The 17,576-nt window shown below is 48.3% G+C and overlaps 1 protein-coding gene across 3 annotated transcripts in view; it reads right to left on the bottom strand.

The window, feature by feature from the left end:
* The window catches only part of SV2B (synaptic vesicle glycoprotein 2B), a 69,079-nt gene extending 54,075 nt beyond the window's left edge, over positions 1-15,004 (bottom strand). Inside the window, exons 1-3 of one of the 3 annotated variants that reach the window (XM_087744608.1) lie at positions 14,929-15,004; positions 13,752-13,955; positions 7,958-8,130 (exon numbers count right to left, since the gene is read on the bottom strand). The gene's annotated coding sequence lies outside the window, so the exon portion shown is untranslated. Of the gene's footprint in view, positions 1-7,957; positions 8,131-13,751; positions 13,979-14,928 lie in introns of those variants that run through there. The other 2 variants (XM_087744607.1, XM_009470063.2) reach the window with 2 other exon arrangements.
* Positions 15,005-17,576: the final 2,572 nt, after the last annotated feature.

Here is a 17,576-nt window from a genome sequence, read left to right as displayed (position 1 = left end):
AAATTATTTTCACTAACAGTAGGGATGAAATTCACTCCAAACCCTCCCAGATCCAAGCTGTATTCATGGACAAATTAGTAATACCGTTTTGCCAGCATCCTAGATTTGACCACTAATTAATTCAGCAGCCACTGCCAGAGTTAATCAAGGAAGCAGCTCCATTATCCCCTGTGCCCCCACGGGGTAGGGTTCCACCAGCTGCCACTGCCCGGCCTGCTGTAAAGGCAGAGCGAGGAGCTGCTCATTTTGCTGCTGTTGAAAGGCCACTGAAGCACCCACCGGCTCCCCGGCGGGGAGGTGGATGTCTGTGGGTGGATGACCCTGAGCCCTGCACCATCGCTCCTGCAGCCATCCCTCCACCATAGCCTTTCCCATTCAGGAGAGATCCCACTACAGTGGGTCCTTCCCACAAACTTTAAACTGAAAGAAAGGAGGAATGAAAGCAAGGAAGAAACTGAACAACAACTAGACTTACTAAACTCAAAGAATACAAAGGTTGCCTCTTATAATTCAGGTGCCACATCCTCCACCAGAGTTAAAGAGCTCCTTTCGGGGAGAGCAGTAGGTTGTGCACAGCAGGGCTCAGCTGCTGAGATCAAGACTCCTGTGAAATGTCTGAACCGTTGGCACAGGGAGCTTTTTTGCAACTTTTTGGGGTTGGCAGACCCTGCGTTATTTCCCGCTTGAGGGAAAAGCTGTGTAGCACAGATGTAATAGACTGCATTTTCTTTCTTACATGTCACACGCTTCTGCTAAGCCACATGGTCTCAGATGTTTTAAGCCTGCCAAAAATCATAGTATTATTTCATAGCAGGTATGAGGAAAAAAAGCCCAACAATGGTTAATTAAATAATTACTATCAGGTCCTGCATTTTACATTACACTGCTTGGAGACGGAAATTCTGGTTGGCTTTTAGTCAAATGGCTTATCTAAATCTAGTAAGAATAAAAATCTGTTTCAGAATTTGATTTCTAAATGTCAAAGGAAGTATTTTGTTTTGGAAGTCTTCCAGATGGAACACCTCCCAGTGCAAAGACAACTTTTTTATAACAATTAGGAAAAAGTAATTGACACTGAACAGCTATACTAGATGCTCTGAAAGAACCAAAAAGATGCCAAAATTACATCATATGACTTTCACCATGAACACACATCCCATTCTAATCACACTGGATTTTTAATTTGATTTCAAATATGTTATGGATCAGAACCTCAGGGCTGTGGATTAATCCAGATTTGCTCAGCTGAGAATCCATCCATCAGCCTTGTTGCGATTAAGTTCTGCTAATCAAGTACAATTAAAAATTGTCACGGAACACCATTAAAAAACACTTAGGAAGTGATTAATGGCTACTATAAGCTGAACTGATTAATGTAATTTTTGAAATCAAGTTTCAATTAGCTCTAAAGAATAATAAAAATGTGAACAGCAAATGCTGCTGCAGACATACCTTCTTAGTCTGAACAAGAAAGATAAATATGATCCCTTTTTCCTGACCACTGAAAAAAATTAGCTGTTAAATTCCTTGTTGGGTTTAGTGAATAGCATCCAGCTCACTTAGGCTGTGAGGAAGCAAAGCTTTGCTTGTATATTTACTCACAGGCTTTTCTACAGGACTCCTTACCATAGCATGCTACCATCAAACTCTAGAAATATTTAGTAAAATTACCGCAGATTTGACTGAATTTACAGATGAAAACAACCAGAAACCAATTTTCAGTGATGATTACATATTAAAACAAATGCAGTCCAATGCAAGGACCAAACTCTCCTTGCAGGAAGGAGTGAAACACTGCCTCGCCGTTCTCTGCCCGAACCTCTACGTGACCCAGTGAGACCAGCAGCTCTTTACCCACCTTGTCCATCTCCCCCAGGCTGGCTGGCCTGTCTGCCTGCTGGGTGCCTGGTGCTTTGCCTGCAGACTACCCAGCATCTGTGCAGATAACAGCAACATTAAAATCAAGTGGATAACTATTCTCTGGATATATTTATAGTTAACCAGATCAGAGAGATTTTTCCAAAGTTTTCCCCTGGTGACAGGACAGAAGATTTGAACATCTATTATTTTGGACACTCAGGTGATGAAGGGAACCTTCTTTTCCAGCTCAAATGTGTCTTCTCTGACTACTCAAATTGACGAAATGTCTTGGGCCAAGCTCTGTCGCTCTTCTGCTGTGATCCCTGCAGTACACAGACCACTGAGAGATCAAAATCGCTACATCCTCAGTGGGGCTGGATGCAGAAAAGAACCAATTTTGTACAAACCCATGGAAGCATGAATGGGTGTTACTAATGATTTTGGGACCTTTGTGGGTGGATCCAGTACCCAGGTTATCCAAAAGCTCAGGGGGGTGATGGGAAATCTCTAGTACCCACTGATGGGGACCACGAAGGCTTGCCCTTTCGGTGCTCTGTCAGGAAGGCACCAAGCCATAAAGTTTAGGAAGCTCGCGACTGTGCACAGCTAACAAGCTGGAAAATGCCCTTCGTATCTTCTCAGAAGATGAGAGTGCAACAGTGGGCCTGGCTGGGGAGCAGAAGTCAGTTTTTCGACTTCCACCTGAAAGCAACACTTCCTCTCTATCTTTGAAATTTGGCTGTGCCGCTAGTCAGTAAAGGACTTTCTTCCTCCACCCTTGGCTTCCCTTTTCCACTGCTTAGTTACGTCGAGGTCTCTGGTGCTCGATTCTCCATAGAGTGCTCCCACTGTTTATAAGCAGCCTCCCAGAAACGTCAAGCCTTTTCATCTCTCCCTCCATCCACTTTTGGCCCCTACCGGTAATCCTAACTCTCCTCCTGCCTCTGCCTAATCCTATAACCCATAACAAATCCCTTCTCCCTCCCCTCTCTCTGCCTGCATCTCCATCCATCACTATCTCTCCCAGGGTGTCAGGGGTGTGTGGGATGCGAGCCTGGAGCAAGGCTGCTGTGTGAACACGCAAACCTCAGGCGTTAGTTCCCATCACAACCAGCCTTTGAGCACCTGTAACAGGCTCTGAATGCCACGGGGTCTCTCTGAAAACTCAGCCTGACCCTCATCTGCAATACCCCCCTCCCTGAGCTCTCTTACACCTTGGGTACAGAAAGGAGTAACCCAAACCCATGTCCTAACACTGCCTTTACGTTAAAACCCACAAAGCTATTTTTGGTCTGTTTACGGTCAGCCATATTTAAACAGAGACTAATTGCACCAGCACAAACTTGTCCTCACATAACTTCATTTTCATCCAGACAGAAGCTTTCAAGCAACAGCAACCAAACCGTTTCAATATTTAATCAGCTGCATGGCCTGAAACAGTAGGAACCTGCAGCAGCTGCCTGGCACAGAGCAGGCGAGGGGGGGGTGAGCGCTCCCGTCCTCACCAAGCCTCCCTCCAGCCTGAGCACTCGCCTCCTTTACACACTTGCTGCGGTAGGAAGCCAAACGGGAGCCCCGTTTCAGCCTGCGCCTTTAGCCCCGGCAGCTTTCAGACAGCATGGCTTTGAAGCACCTTATTTTTCATTCCTCTCTTCCAACTTCTCAGCTGCCTTCCAGGTGTAAATCTTACTTTCTTTCCTAGTGATGGCTGGGAAATTGCTGTGCTCAGCACCCTGTAATTGTAAGTCAGCAGGACTTGAGCTCTCTCCCACTTCTTTCTGGTTTTAAAGCAGGTTGGGTGTAAATCTTGGCTACAGACAAGGCTTTGCAGAACTTGTAGTGTGTGGGCAAATTTAGGCTTTTTCCTAATCTTTCCTCATTCCCTTAGTGCCTGTCCTGTGTGTGTTGGGGGTATTAGAGGGGTTGAAAGGACGACATCCTTCAGTGGGTTGGCTTTGCAGCATTCAATGCAGACTCTACTTTTAGCCCCCAGGCTAAAGAAATGTTGCTTTAAAATAAAGCCGTAAGAAGCCCCTGAAGTGTCCTGCTTTAGTCAGTGGCCATGGCTGGCTTTTCAAAAATGTGTCAAAATACCAAATGCCTTCTGGTCAGAAGTCCGTGAGCATTTCCTACCAGAGCCCCCGAGTCTTGCACCCTCGCCAGCCCCTTGCAGTCCCCCCAGCAGCCCAGTGAAGCTCTGGCTTCTCCCTCCCCTGCTGCTGGACACCCTGGGCTGGAGGTGCCTGTGCTGCCCAGCACCCGTGGGCACCACACCGAGCACGGCCACAGCAAAGGCAGCATCTCTGACGATTTGCAGTGTCTGAGCTCCTAAGAACAAAGGATCTTATCTTGCTAGCATTATAAAATACATACTAATAACCAACCCTAAACACCCTTATCTAAAAGAAGGAAAAAAAGCACTGAAAGCACATTCAATTAGTGATAAATCATAAATACAAGATTAATTAAAATTACTCCACTTTGATCTGCCATTCTCTGGTGCTGAGAATGCAAAAGGCATTCCCTGTGTTCCCAAGGGTGGCGTGACGTCAGACCATCGCCACAGTCCCCAGAAGGGCTAATAAACGGCAGCAGTGACGGCAGGATTCGTCATGCACGCACTCGCCCTGCTGGAAATGGGCTCCACGCTCCTTTCATGCTGGTCACTACTAGCCTTGGCTCACCGGGGAGGTTCAGCCCAGCAACTATGGGTCTGTATCACAAGCAAAAAAGGCTCCTCAGCTCCTCCTGAATGCCAGGAAAGCTTGACTAATTGCCAACAGCGGCTACACATCAGAAGAAACCACTGGGATTTCTCAATCTGGGTCTGTGTATAAATCATTTAACACCTCTTCTACACATGCCCATAATTAATGCACACTAGATCCCTGCAACGAGACAGTTCTGCTAAAGTATCTGTGAATTTGGGCTGCGAGTGAATGTGGCGTGGGGGCGCAGAAGGACAAATGTCCCTCCCCAAGAAGCGGCTGATCTTGCTGGTGCCCACTTGGAGCTTCAGTGGAAGTAGGTGAGGGGAATTAGGGTCAGATTTCCTCCCTTGCAGTGGGCTGGAAGCGTTTGAGAACCAGTTCCCAGTTGTTGCGGGACTTTGGAAAAAGCCCACATCTCTTGTGGCCCCATCTCTATCATATCCCTCTTTATCTATAGTCTTTTCCCCAGGTTTGTGACACCAAGGTGAGCAGAAACATCTCTGAAAACCTGTAGCCCCTCCACTTTAATGAGGCAGATTAAAATACCATAAAGTGCTCTTACATTTCAGCCACCTCCAAGCAAGAAAAGCTTTGATTTTTTCTTCCTCTCTAGCATTAAGGCAGTCAAGAACATGCCCAGGTGAGCTATGTCACCTTAGATGTGGGAAAGTCTATGCTGTCTAATCATAAGGATCCGCTAGGATAGTACTAGAAAGAGAATATTTGTCCTCAAAGTGTCCTGAACTTCCTGGCTCCCTTTCATAAGAGGTTCTTCCATAAGAGGTTCTTCCCCCTTTTTCAACCCAACTCCTCTTTTGAATTCAACCCAGCCAAGGGAATCTGCACGGCCACCTTGTTCCCCTCTTCCTTCTCCCCCCAACACCAGTGTGTTTTTACTGACATAAACGTGATCACAAAGTCGTGACTGCACGGGAAGAACAAACAGGCTGAGCAGATGGGTTGTGCGGGAGGAAGCCCTCATCTAAAACGCAAATAACTGGTGGCAATTTAGCAGATGTGATAAGAAAAATCTGGAAAGACAAGCACAAGGCAACTGGATTCCAATTTCAATCAAATAATGTGGAAGTTTCCCTGGCAAGGAAAGGTTTCATCTTCCATCTCCTTGATTATCTTGTCTTGAAGAGGTAATGACACTGACGCCAAGAGTCTTCACAGGAATGATCTGGAGTAGTCTTCATTTAGGATCTCATATGACTCCCTGCCCTTACTAAATGGATTTTTTCACAAGGGAAATCCATCCTTTATAGCCCAAATGTCCATGAGAATGGCTAAAATTCAATTAGAAGTCATAACATTCATTAATTCTGTAGCACATTCAATTCTCTTTCCATCCAGAGACAAAGACTTTAGGATCTGTCCTTCACTTCCCCAACATCAAATCAGCATCTCTCAGGAAGTATCTTTGGGATGCTATAAAAATCTGTACATGTAGCATATTGTCATATTCATTTGGCCCTAAAATTTTGTCTTGGCAGACGTACCAAAATTACCACAGATGGGTATGAGGATTTTCTCTTTATAAATATTACAGAGCCATTAATTACACAGGGGAAACGAGCCCTTTCAGGCAGCACTGCAGCAGGGACCAGGAGAGAGCAGAGAGCACAGTAACCACTGGCCAGCATCTCAGCCTGAACGTGGAAGAAAAGTCAAGCGCACACAAACATAAAACTGACAGCAAAGATACTCTGACATCAACATTCTTGTCAGTTTTAGAAGATAATTCAACAAGAAAAACAATTTATAGACATTTCTGGTGCTCAGAAGTGTTTTTCCAGGAAACATGGAATGAAGGATTTCAACCTTTTGAAACAAACCGTGGTGTTGCGGTTAGAGGAAGGAAAAGCTGTCCTCTCTAAGAAGATTTTCTCACAATCAGCAGCCCCCCAAAGACAATAAATTTAGCAATTCCTACACTCTCTCCTGCTTACACAGTGCCGGGATTCAGAGTGACCCAAAGCCCCTTCCACTTCCCTGTCTTCTCTTCATCCACTGTTCGCCAAACATAGATTTGGTACAAAATATTGTCACCCTGAAACACACGTGAAACAAAAACCCAAGCCAAAACTTGCTGCTGAGGAGAGGAGGATCTTTTTCTTTAGATTTAATGTAACTGGTGCTTGAAACTTCAAGGTTGCTCTAGAATAAGCACACTAACCAGAGCGCCCCGCTCTAAGTGTCACGGTATCTAACATCAAAGAATAGGAAATGCGTGAGTTTCAGCAAGCAGAGGTTTCTGTATGAATACATCATGAGAGGAATATTTTTATAAGCAAATCATCTCTGCAGTGCTCTCCAGGAGTAGTTTTTAGCTCTGCCTGTCATAAATAAATCTAGAAAGAATTTGTTTTGGTATCCCCAAACCAAATTTTGCACCAGTTTTTGGGTGGAACACAGGTCTGTCAAGAAGGTCATAGCTTTATACCTGTCAGCAAAACTGCCAAAGCTTCACCACTGTATTTTTCCTTTGTTTTTTGTCAACAGAGGTATGTTATGTACAGACCTTTGCAGATTCAATACAGCCAGATTGCAAAGGCTGCTCTTAGATTTATTATTCCCTGATCCTCTTTAAACAAGAGCCCTAAATTCACCTCTAGTCCAAGAGCTCTGCTGTCACTCCACTTAGAAGCAGGATGCCCATTTTGCGAGTCCTGTGAGATAAACCGACTCGCAAACCTCTCATTTAGAGTAAGCCAATGTCCAGGACATCAGATAGCTCACAGTCCCAGCAGCGGGTAGTCCAGCTAGGTCCTCTTCCTTCCAAACATCTTCATCTGCACCTCTCACTATATCTGCTATTTGCAGCACCTAGGGGACTGGTTTCAGGGAAAAACCTGAAGTTAAACTTTGTGATGGAGATAGTTTATCAGCTAGAAAAGTTGAGGGGTTTTATGCATCAACATAGGGGCAAGAATTCATGAATGGTGTTCCAAAACTCCTGCAGTAAAGAGCATAAGGCAGAAAAAGCTGCATTCAGGTAGTGGCTCAACTAGAACTACCCCCTGGAGAGCACCACTGGTGCTTGGCCATGAGCTCCTAATGTGCTCCAGACCAAGCTGGAAATCACGTAGGAAAAAACACAGAGAGTAGGCGATGAAACTGCATGCGAGTGAAAGCTGCTCTGACTGCCCAGGCACACAAATCGTCTGATCTGCTCGGCTCCCAGCCTCTCGCTAATAGTAATTAAATTGCTTTGATGAGCACTGACCCCTGGAAAAGCTTCAGTACAAACCGAACGGGCTTCATTGTTTTTTTCTGTCTATTCTTCAGCTCCCCTCCCTTTGCCTTTTACCCCATTAAGCCTTATTACTTTTGCATCCGGACTGATTGTCCAGAAAGGGACCAAAGAGAAAAGCATCGCTTACCAGAACTAGGAAATATTTCATCACAGCCATTCACCAGCCATTTCCCCTCTTTCTAGCCCGTGGAGCTGCTCCTGAAAGGGTTGCCCTTTTCTGCTAGGATGTCACAAGCCGGAGATTAGAAGTAAATGCTCTGCAAGCCAAGCCGATCATCCCACTGCGGCCGCATCCAGGTACTGAAGCACAAGCAATGGAAAAGTCCATCAGCCAGCAGAAAACACAGGCGCACGCACACACCCCCACCCCAGCCACAAAGCGACAGGAGCGGAGGGAGGCTGGAGGCAGGAGGGAGAGCAGATGGGAGGGGGGTGGCTTGGCGGAACCAGGCAGCGGGAGATGCTAACGTGACAGATGTGTTGACTTTAAGTTAAACAGGAAATTGAGGATGTTCGACACGGGGAGGAAAGACACACTAGCTCACGTTAGAGGCAAAGACTTTCCCTGGTTTTTCCCTTCTTTGCTTTCCCTCTTCCACCCAGGCTTTCTCCGGTGATTTCTAGCTCACATGCAGAAACACGGCAGGGTTTGCACTGACTCTGCCTGTGTGTCTGGGCAAGGCAGGAGCTGCAGGGCCAGCCAAGGTATTTCCCTTCCTAGCAGTGAGCTGGGAGCCCGGTCATTTATTCCCTGTTCAACTCAAACTCCCCTGAAGTTATTTAAATGGCACCCTCTAGATGATGTGAGTAAAAGTGGGAATGCTGAACAGCAGGATGAGGCTTTTGATTTGTCCTAGTTCTGGCCAGGGGAAAATACAATAGGATCGAAATCCTGATTTAGGTTATGTAGGATAAGCAGCAGAGAGTAGAATAAATTGATTTAAATGCAGGAAAAACAAAGTGCCTTGGCGCACTTGACTTCCCCATGAATAAACCTGACTTGTCAGCAGTTCAGATGAGGGTGGCCAGGGTGAGCCTGGGGGATGGCAGCTGTACTGTGGAGTCCACAGGGTTAGCATCCAGGGGGATGTAACTCCAGGACAAGGTGACAAGACCTCGAGGCAGCAGTAAAATGCGAAGGAAATTGGGGAAATCGAAACCCTGAGCTGATTTCTTAGCTAAAGCATGGAAAGCTGAGTGAAGGAAGAAAAACCATACTAGTTTTGAGATAGATCCCAGCTTCTAGAGATTAGGGAAGGAAAAAGAGTGGTGCCACCACAAACCCAGATACAGAAAATCAGCGGTGCCAGCCGTCTGAGTCTCCTGGCCAAGGACTCTGTTCCTGCTTCACAGGCAGATCCCTGCCTTTTTCTGCTGCCTTCAGCACCAGGAGGAAGAACCCCTTTGCCATCCCTGCAGCGCTGGGTGTCAGCCACAGCCCAGCATGGCACAGCCGAGCCTTCCTCATTCTTCTCTGCACCAAAGCTTTGTCCCAAGACCCATCTGTAGGGGCGACAAGGATGTCTCCTCCATGGCATATACAAGTCCTCAGAGTGAGACTAGTGACAGGACTCTTTTTTTGTAGCAGCTGTGCACTAGGTAAAGGACAGAAATCTGTCTTCTCTATGCAGGGGGCACTTGCCCCATGACTGTGAGTGAAATATTCAGGTTTTGGCGCAATCCAGCCTGCCTCCCTCCTCACATCCCATTCCCCCCAAACACCCTCACTGTCCCTGAGCTGTGTTATTGGCCTCCCTTCAACATTTTAATGGAGTATTGACAGTGATCCATTCGCACTCCAAATAGATGAACTGACTTGCATCCCCAGAATCGCATAGGCAGAGCGAGCCCAAGCAGGTGGGTTGGGAGCATCTTCTCAGATCTATCAGCTGTAGTTCAAAAAGCATCCCTTTTTCTGGTTAGAGAAACAGCTTGCAAAAGTCTAGCGAGGATATTACACTATGGAAAACTGCTGCTTTGGGTCTCTTGTCCCTCCTCCTACCTGCTGCCGCACTCCCTCCTCTCTGCAATTATTTATAAAGCTCTGTGTTCTTTCCTAATCGGGATGCCATAATGTTCCCTTTCGCCTTGCACGTCACTCGTGTGTCACGCTGCGCCTGGGCCCGCGGTGACCTCTCGGAGCACTTGGCAGGGCTGGCAGCAGCCAAATGAGTCATCAGCAACCTGCCCGCACCTCCCTCCCGCCAGCCATTGCTCCCCCCGAGCCTGGCTGCAGCAGGGGAGGCCTGGGGGGAGTTGACAGCAATCTAATCCCCAGGCTGGATAATTCATGGAAAGAGGATTACCCATTCTGTGCAGAGCCTTTGCCTAAATATAGACCAGCCTTCCCATTGCATTGCAGATCATGGAGCATGGAGATGTTTTCCCTGCACTGCTTCCCCGTCCCGTCTTTGGGGGTTAACTCTGCTCTCACTCAAATCTGGAACAACCCGGTTGTAACGCATGGAGTTACCGTGCAACAAAACCGGGGTTAGTAAAGCAGAGGCGAGACTGTAGCTCTGTGAAAGCCAGCAGGATTGTGGCAGACTCATCCCAAGAAGCATATTTTCTCCCTAATAAATGCCAGACTCCTTTGGTGAAGTCAGGGTATATACTGTCCTACTGCATATTTGGAAACCAGTGTCACAGTCCTGAACTACAGAGCCTGACAGCCCCACGTTGGGAGGGTAAAAGGGTAAGTGTTAAACTCGGATAATCCCACAGCAGGTTGCAGCAGCCTGCCCTGGGAGCTGGGGATGGTGACCAGACTGCCACCCACCCTCGGGGCTCTCCCAGCAGGTCACCAGGAGCTGAGCTGTCCCTGCTGCCGGAGGGGACGGGTATTTGCCAGAGAGTTGCTGAAAAGGAAAAGCAATGGGTAACATTACCTTTCCTGCTCGCCCTCGCAGAAAGAGGGATAAAGCTGGGAGCTGCGGGAGGTATCCCTGATGGATTCAGCAGCTTCCCAGCAGACCACACATCTCTCCTCGCGCTTCTCTTGTTTTCCAGCTTCAGTCATCTTCCTCCTCCCCTCTGCCCCAGATGGTCTGACACAGCCAACGCAGGCTCCCCTTTCCTACAGTGTCTTTTTTTGGCTATTAAAGTCCTTATGGGACTTTTAGTCACCGTAACATTAAAGCGTTCATTAGCACGGGAGTAACTCCATAATCTTTTCAGAAGAGAACAATTTCGGAGGTTCAGCTCATGATCTGGAAAATCAATTTGCCGACGTGACGGTGCAGGAAGAGGATTTTTGGGGCCGGCTTTGGCTTCCCCAGCAGGACCGTTCGCAACCCTGGGACTTTGTGGCCAGGCCAGGAAGAAGCCACCCACAACAGCTCTGAGCAGAGGAGGGAGAACCCAGGGGCTGGCACTCAGCACAGGTGAGGAAGGGAGCTGGGCTTATGCTGAATCAGGTGCAGGCTGAGCCTCAAAACCCAGACCTGCCTCACCAAGTTTTGTCCCACAGCATGTTGTACAGGTGGAACAGTATCACCACGGATCATGGGGGATTTTTCTGCCTATTTCATCTTTTCCACTTCATTTCACCAAAAGCAATGCTTCCAGCTCAGAGGTTACTACAAGCAAGAAAGGGATGCGCCTTCAGCATCCTGCCTTTTCCCTGCAGGTACAGGCTGGATCAATTCCTGGTTTGAAGCTAAACTCATGCTGCACCTGTACCAAATACCAAGTCAGCTGCTCGTACTCTCATCATGGGATTTTTCACATTCACTTCGAACTGCACTTACAAAAGCTGATGCCTACACCCTAGCTGCAGACAAGCAGCCAGATTTGCAGAGATCATCTGCATGCACAAGGCTGCCTTTTGGGGAGCACCCACTTGCAGGCTGAGGAGCTGCATCAGAGCCTGGCACAAAAAGGCATGAAAGCTGGCCTCCCACCTCCAGCTCAGCTCCCTCAATCAATAGTTGTCAGGTGCCAGTGACTTTCTTTCAAAGATGTTCCAGAACATAAATGGCTGCAAATAGCATAGTTACTTCATGGGATGGACCTCTCATAACTGGGCAAGCTGAACAGGACGGCTGTCTCCTGTTGGCTGCTTTCTGGGCCTGGCTTTGGTGCTCTGGTAGGGTTCCTCCAGCACTTGCATTATGCATTTGCAAAATCATGTCAGGAAAACCAAAGATGTCATTGCAGATCTGATCTCCAGCTGAGTTCATTTAATACCAGTGGACATGCCTTTCCCAGCACAGCCCAGAAGAGGGGAGCCATCAGGAGCTAACTAGGACCTCGTGCAGCTCTTGAGACCCAGGGCCCCCGTGGAGATGACTGCTGCCTGTGGGAGCTCTCTTGCAGGGGGGGGAGATGTTCCCCTTCTCTTTCTGCTGGAGGGTGGAAGAGGGCTTTTCCATTGGGAAGAAGAATCAGAAGACGCCCTGGATGCTGCCTCTGCTCCCACTCATTCCTCCAGGTTGTCCTGTAGGACAGGGCAGTCTGACCATCGGCATCCCACTGCATGAAGGGTTAGGGCCACATGTCATTTAGGGCAGAGACACTAAGGTGTATTTCCAAGTGAGCAGCAGACATCTGGCTCAGCGCTTTCACCCTGGGATGATCAGTGCAGCACTACTGTATTTTCCATACCTGGCTAAGTAAGTCAGAGAATTAAGCCTTTTCCTCTTTCTTCCCCCAAATGATAACACTAGGGATCCAGAGGAGTCATGAAACAGCAATTTCATGCCATGTCAGACACGACTTACTCTCATCCTACCTGAAGTTTCTGCCCTGACTCCCCATGGCAGGAGACTCCTTTAAGCCCTAGTATGTGCTTACAAGTGCCCAGCCTGAACACAGCGAGGGTTCCCCTCAGCACACACGGAGCACAGCACTGCTTCTCACCTACACATTATAATCATCAGGTTGTTACTCTTTTTCCTGAGACGAAGTCATCCCTGACAAGTAACGTCCTTGTGGAGCCAGTTCCTACCCATTATTTTTAATGGGATCTTGGCATTACAGATCATATTACTGCAGTTTGACATATGTAGTGAGAATTTCCCTTGAACAACACTTGCCCTCTAAAAGAAAAATAGTCCCTGCAGAGATGTATGTCTGGCTGTGTTATAGGATGTGCTACAGGCATGCACACATGTACGGGAACTTCTTGCCAGAGAACCTGTGTCCCACGACAGCCACCATTCAGAGACCCAGCCCCGCCAGCCCCCCAGATCATTACTTTCTCTCTACGGCTTCATTTAATCCTTCCTAGCAGGGGTGACTAACTGCAGGTTTTAGCTTTATCTGCATTTAAGCTCTCCTGCAGACTGGGAAGGATAATGACGGGAGGACAATTAAAATGGGTGCCGGCAGTGCAGTAACCAGCGGGGTAAGCGGGGCCGGCGTGTGCGCGGTACCGGCACACCCACGCACAGCCCGGGGGTGCCACCACCCACACAGTCACACACAGCTCCCATGTGGACACGACAGCGCCTTCCCCCATGCAAACACTTTCTCCTTCTCCCCGCCAGCCCACCGCGACCTGGACACACACCGGGAGCACTCCTTTAAAAATTGCTTCAGCCCGAGTTAAAACTCGGTGTTAAAGCACAGGAGCTCCTCCGCTCGCTGCAGAGACAAGGGCAGCTAGGCAGCATAGAAGGGCTAGTTTAAATTGCTGTTTCACTCACCGCTGCTCTGACCCCTCCAATCTCATTAAGCTCACAGAGTCCCTAACAGTTCCCACCAATTCATCCCAACTCAGACACTGACTCCGCGCCCTTGAGCATCCTCATTTTCAGTGGCATCTTTTGTTTTAGTTTTTTGCAGAGAGCTTTTCCCTGCCCCTCGAGCTGCCTCCCCGGCTGCCCAGTGCTCAGCACTGAGACCCCACGGGCTTCCAGCTTTCCAGCAGCTGCCTGTCACCCCTTTTCAGTGAAGCAGAAGAAGCAACTCGCTCTTACCTTGAACACCCCAAGTTGTCGGCGGTGCTGCTGCCTGCGCGGCGCAGCGTGGTGTGCGGCACAGCCAGGCTCTGCGCTGGCATCTCCTCTAGCAGTGATGCAGTCCTGCCGGGCGCCGCATGCCAATGATGCAGCCCAGGGGATCCCAGCCAAGGGAGCCCAGGGCTGCCTGTCCTACCTGCATCCCTGCCTCCCCCACCCCGGCTGCAAAGCGAGTGGGGAGGGAGCGTGCGGAGGCAGCCAAAGAGAAGGGAAGAGAGTGAGAAGCTGCACAGCAGGCAAGGGAGAGAGGCGAAGCTTGTGTAATTTCATCACAGTAATAAAATCCAACCCAGCACCTAAACGTTGCAGCTCTCTAGCAGAGTTCTTCATTACATGGGGGATTATTTTTTTTTTTTTAATTGCTGTCATAGAGGCATGTTTCTAGCTGTAAGCAGAAGGGAATCCCAGCATGACTGGATATTATGCTGGCATCCTTCATCTCTCCTCTTTATATATTAGACCATTGCTACATTCAAGACCCCTGTGCCTGGGATGGCTAAAGGGCGAGGCTGGGGAAGGTGCCATGTTTCAGGGATTATTCTACTGCAGGATAAGCCTGTTCTGTTTAAAATCCCCTTGTGTTTATAATTTGGGAGTCCACTGCCAGAAGAGCAGCAGCAGGAAAAATCCTACTGTCCGTGCAATTTTGTGCTTAAGAGGCCATGTGGACACAACAGTGTGGAACGTAGTCTGCTATGGAAATCCATCCACAATCATTTTGTATTATTAAAAGAGACAACCAGGTAATATGAGGAGGTGCCTTACTGAGGAATAATGAATTGCAGCTCCTAACTACAAAAAAAGCACTGCCAGTGCACATGGGGGGGCTGTCTACACCCTGCAACATCTCTCCACGCAGAGACGCCCAAATTAGTCCAGACAATGGGAGCATTAAATATTTCCACTGGCAGATTTCCATTGCTGCTTCTGGTAACCTAACACTGAAGCGGAGCATGGAGCTACAGGCTTTTCAGAAAGGAAACAGGGATGGACTTACAGGGCAGCATGAATCCCTTGTACTTATCAAAGGGACAGAGCAAAGAAGTGGAACTGAAAGTCCAGCCACTCATCCCGGCTCCATCAGCAGGTGACATCTAGAAAGATACCTTCCCACTCCGTGCCTCAGTTTCCCCACCTGTAACACAGTGCTGATGCTACTGGCCTCTCCAGGCTGTATAAGCACTAGGAATTATCCCTCCTTTGGCTGTTTCTGGGCCCCTCCAGGCACATGTTCCACCCTTCTTCTCTGCCCTGTGTTTTATAGCCTGCTACCCCTCCTCAGCTCACCTGATTTTAATCTCCATCTCAGGCGTTTGTAATTATTGACAGCATTACAAATGGGGCCTGAAAATTCTCTCTTCATCTGATTGTTTGCTTGTATGGTTCTTGTGATTGTACTGGTGGCACCACTTCCATATGCAAAATGCAGGAGGTGACTAATTTAATTTTCACACACACTCATTTAAAAATTGGAACTCAAATCTGAAGTTCAGCTTTATTCTCCCTAGCGCAATACATTAGTTTAATTGCATTTTGTGTTTGGTACAGTGCACTGGTTGCTTTGACGTTGGAACACTTCAGAAGCCAAATTATTATCAGCGCTCTGGTACGCTATAGGCCAAGTATCAAGGCCTTGGCAAAACTCAAACGCAAGCCAGTCTATCACAGTGTCACTGAGTGCCACTTTGCTTGCCTGTCACCGTTCCTCTGAGTTCTGCATTCAAATTCTTGATTCCGAGTTCAAATTCTTCAAATCACAGTAACTCTGTTTGTGTGTGTCTGATCCGCTGCACCTTGCATGGGTCTGATGCTCAGAAAGTGCAGCCCTGTTCATAACTGTGTTTCCCCAGAGAGGGCTTGGGGCAGTCCCGGAGATGCTCTCCAAGCTCTATCATCACAGCTGCCCTCAGAAGAAGGCTGTTCTGCCCCATGTCACCTTCCACTTGCAGGTGGGATCGCAAGCAAGGGAAGATGTGGCAGAATGACCCTGCTGGGCTTTTCTCAACTCCCAGCAAAGCCCCTGCATCTGCTTTGCTTACTATCTCCTATGCAGGATAGATCTAGCTTGGGTAAATTTGTATTAAATCTCATTGCAGGATCAACAGGGAGGGAGGCAATAAATCTGGGAGATGTTCTTTACCATTGCACTGTGATTATCAGTGTTTCTAATTACCTCTGCACCCTAGGCACAACTGTGAATCTCTCTGTTAATCACTGCTAGCCGTATCCAGGTATCTCAGACGAGAAGAACATAGCACCATATGGTGCCGGCGGGGAACCTGAGCCTCACGGCTGCCTGACCGAAGGCAGCAGGATGGAGAGGCCTAACATCTTTCTATTTAAAAGAGCACATTTATGAAAGCCATAGCAATCCAACTGTTTCAGAGCTGCAAGAAGTAAATGGAAAGCGAAGCTGAGCTGCAACAAATAAGGACCTGGCATAGAGATGGACAAAACGATATAAGCTCTTTATCATGGGGAAATAGGTGTCTGTGTAAGGGCTGACCATGCAGGTGCACGTGTCAGCACGGTTACACAGGCAAAGGGGCTCAGCCTGGCCCTAGAGCTCACCGAGCAGCCCCAGACCTCCTGGGAAGGGGTGTGGATGGGAGGCTTGGCCCAGCCATGTGAATGGAGCAGACCCCATGGTCTTAATCAAGCCATTCTCCTCTTTAATCCCACCTACAGCGTCAGGGATTTCTCTTCTGACCCCTTGCATGAACAACACACCAGGGACCCTTGCACTGTGTTGTGGAGCCGGGCAAATTGGGGTACCCCTCTCCAGCAGTGCTCAGATGCTGTTGGGAAGGTGTACAAGGGAAACGGAAGCAAAGCAAGAAGTTAAGTGGTGATGGAGCAGCCTCTCCGATGGCTTGCGGACTGTCAAGTGAAAGGAAGATAATTAGAGGAAAAGCATGACTCCAAAAACACAGAAACAATGCATATTTCACGGCTCTGCTGGAGCCATCGCTTACCCGCCAGGGCATTTGCTGTGAGAGGCATTCTATATCACAGGGTGTTGAGAGACCAGCAGATGTTCAGGGCAGGGCTTTTTGGCTTGGTTTTCAGGGTCCCCTCCACACACGCACACTCACACGTGTATGTGGGTGCACACACTCACATGCACACTCACGTGTCCCTCTCTCCTGCCCTGAGCCATCTCACATGGTCTGCACAAGGAGCTCCAGCAGAGTAGAGACAAGGGCCCCCCAAAAAAGTGCTGAGCTGTGGCAAGCACACACTCCTGCACCCTGGCCCCAGAGATGTCCTCGTCTGAAAAGGAGCTGGGAGAAGCCAGCCTTAACCTCCAGCAGGGGTTAAACAAGTCTGAGGGATGTCACGGCAAATCCTTAAGCCAACAGGGCTTGAGGCTGGGGGCTGCAGGGTGGTGGCAGCAGGAGCTGGACATTGCCATCTCTCTGAGGTGTGTAGCTGCAAGCAGGCTGGTGGCTGCTGCTCTCCACTGGTGACAGCCATCCATCCAGAAACAGCCCTTACCTCCCCCCCTCCACCACTTCTGTTAATGAAACTTTGCTTACAAAAGCCAGAATCCAGCCTTAATAGAAGAAAGAGTCCCAGGCAATGTTTGATTGCATCTGCTATTATACCTGACAAATGGCATTAGTAATACAGATAATTAATACAATGTAAAAAGCTATACAAGCATTAAGTCTAATTATCGGTATTGCTGCCTGCTTGCTGGCAGACGTAGGTAAAACGCATATGGAAGAAATCTGGATATGAAAAAAATAGCCGTCAGTCCTTCGCGCTGCGGGTCTTGCT

This window comes from Nipponia nippon, unplaced genomic scaffold (assembly GCF_047370975.1).
Source record: "Nipponia nippon isolate SJK-2023a ecotype South Korea unplaced genomic scaffold, ASM4737097v1 scaffold_9, whole genome shotgun sequence".
Lineage (NCBI taxonomy): Eukaryota > Metazoa > Chordata > Aves > Pelecaniformes > Threskiornithidae > Nipponia > Nipponia nippon.
The sequence above is the reverse complement of the archived record's forward strand: the minus strand, read 5'-3'. Positions and strand labels throughout refer to the sequence as shown.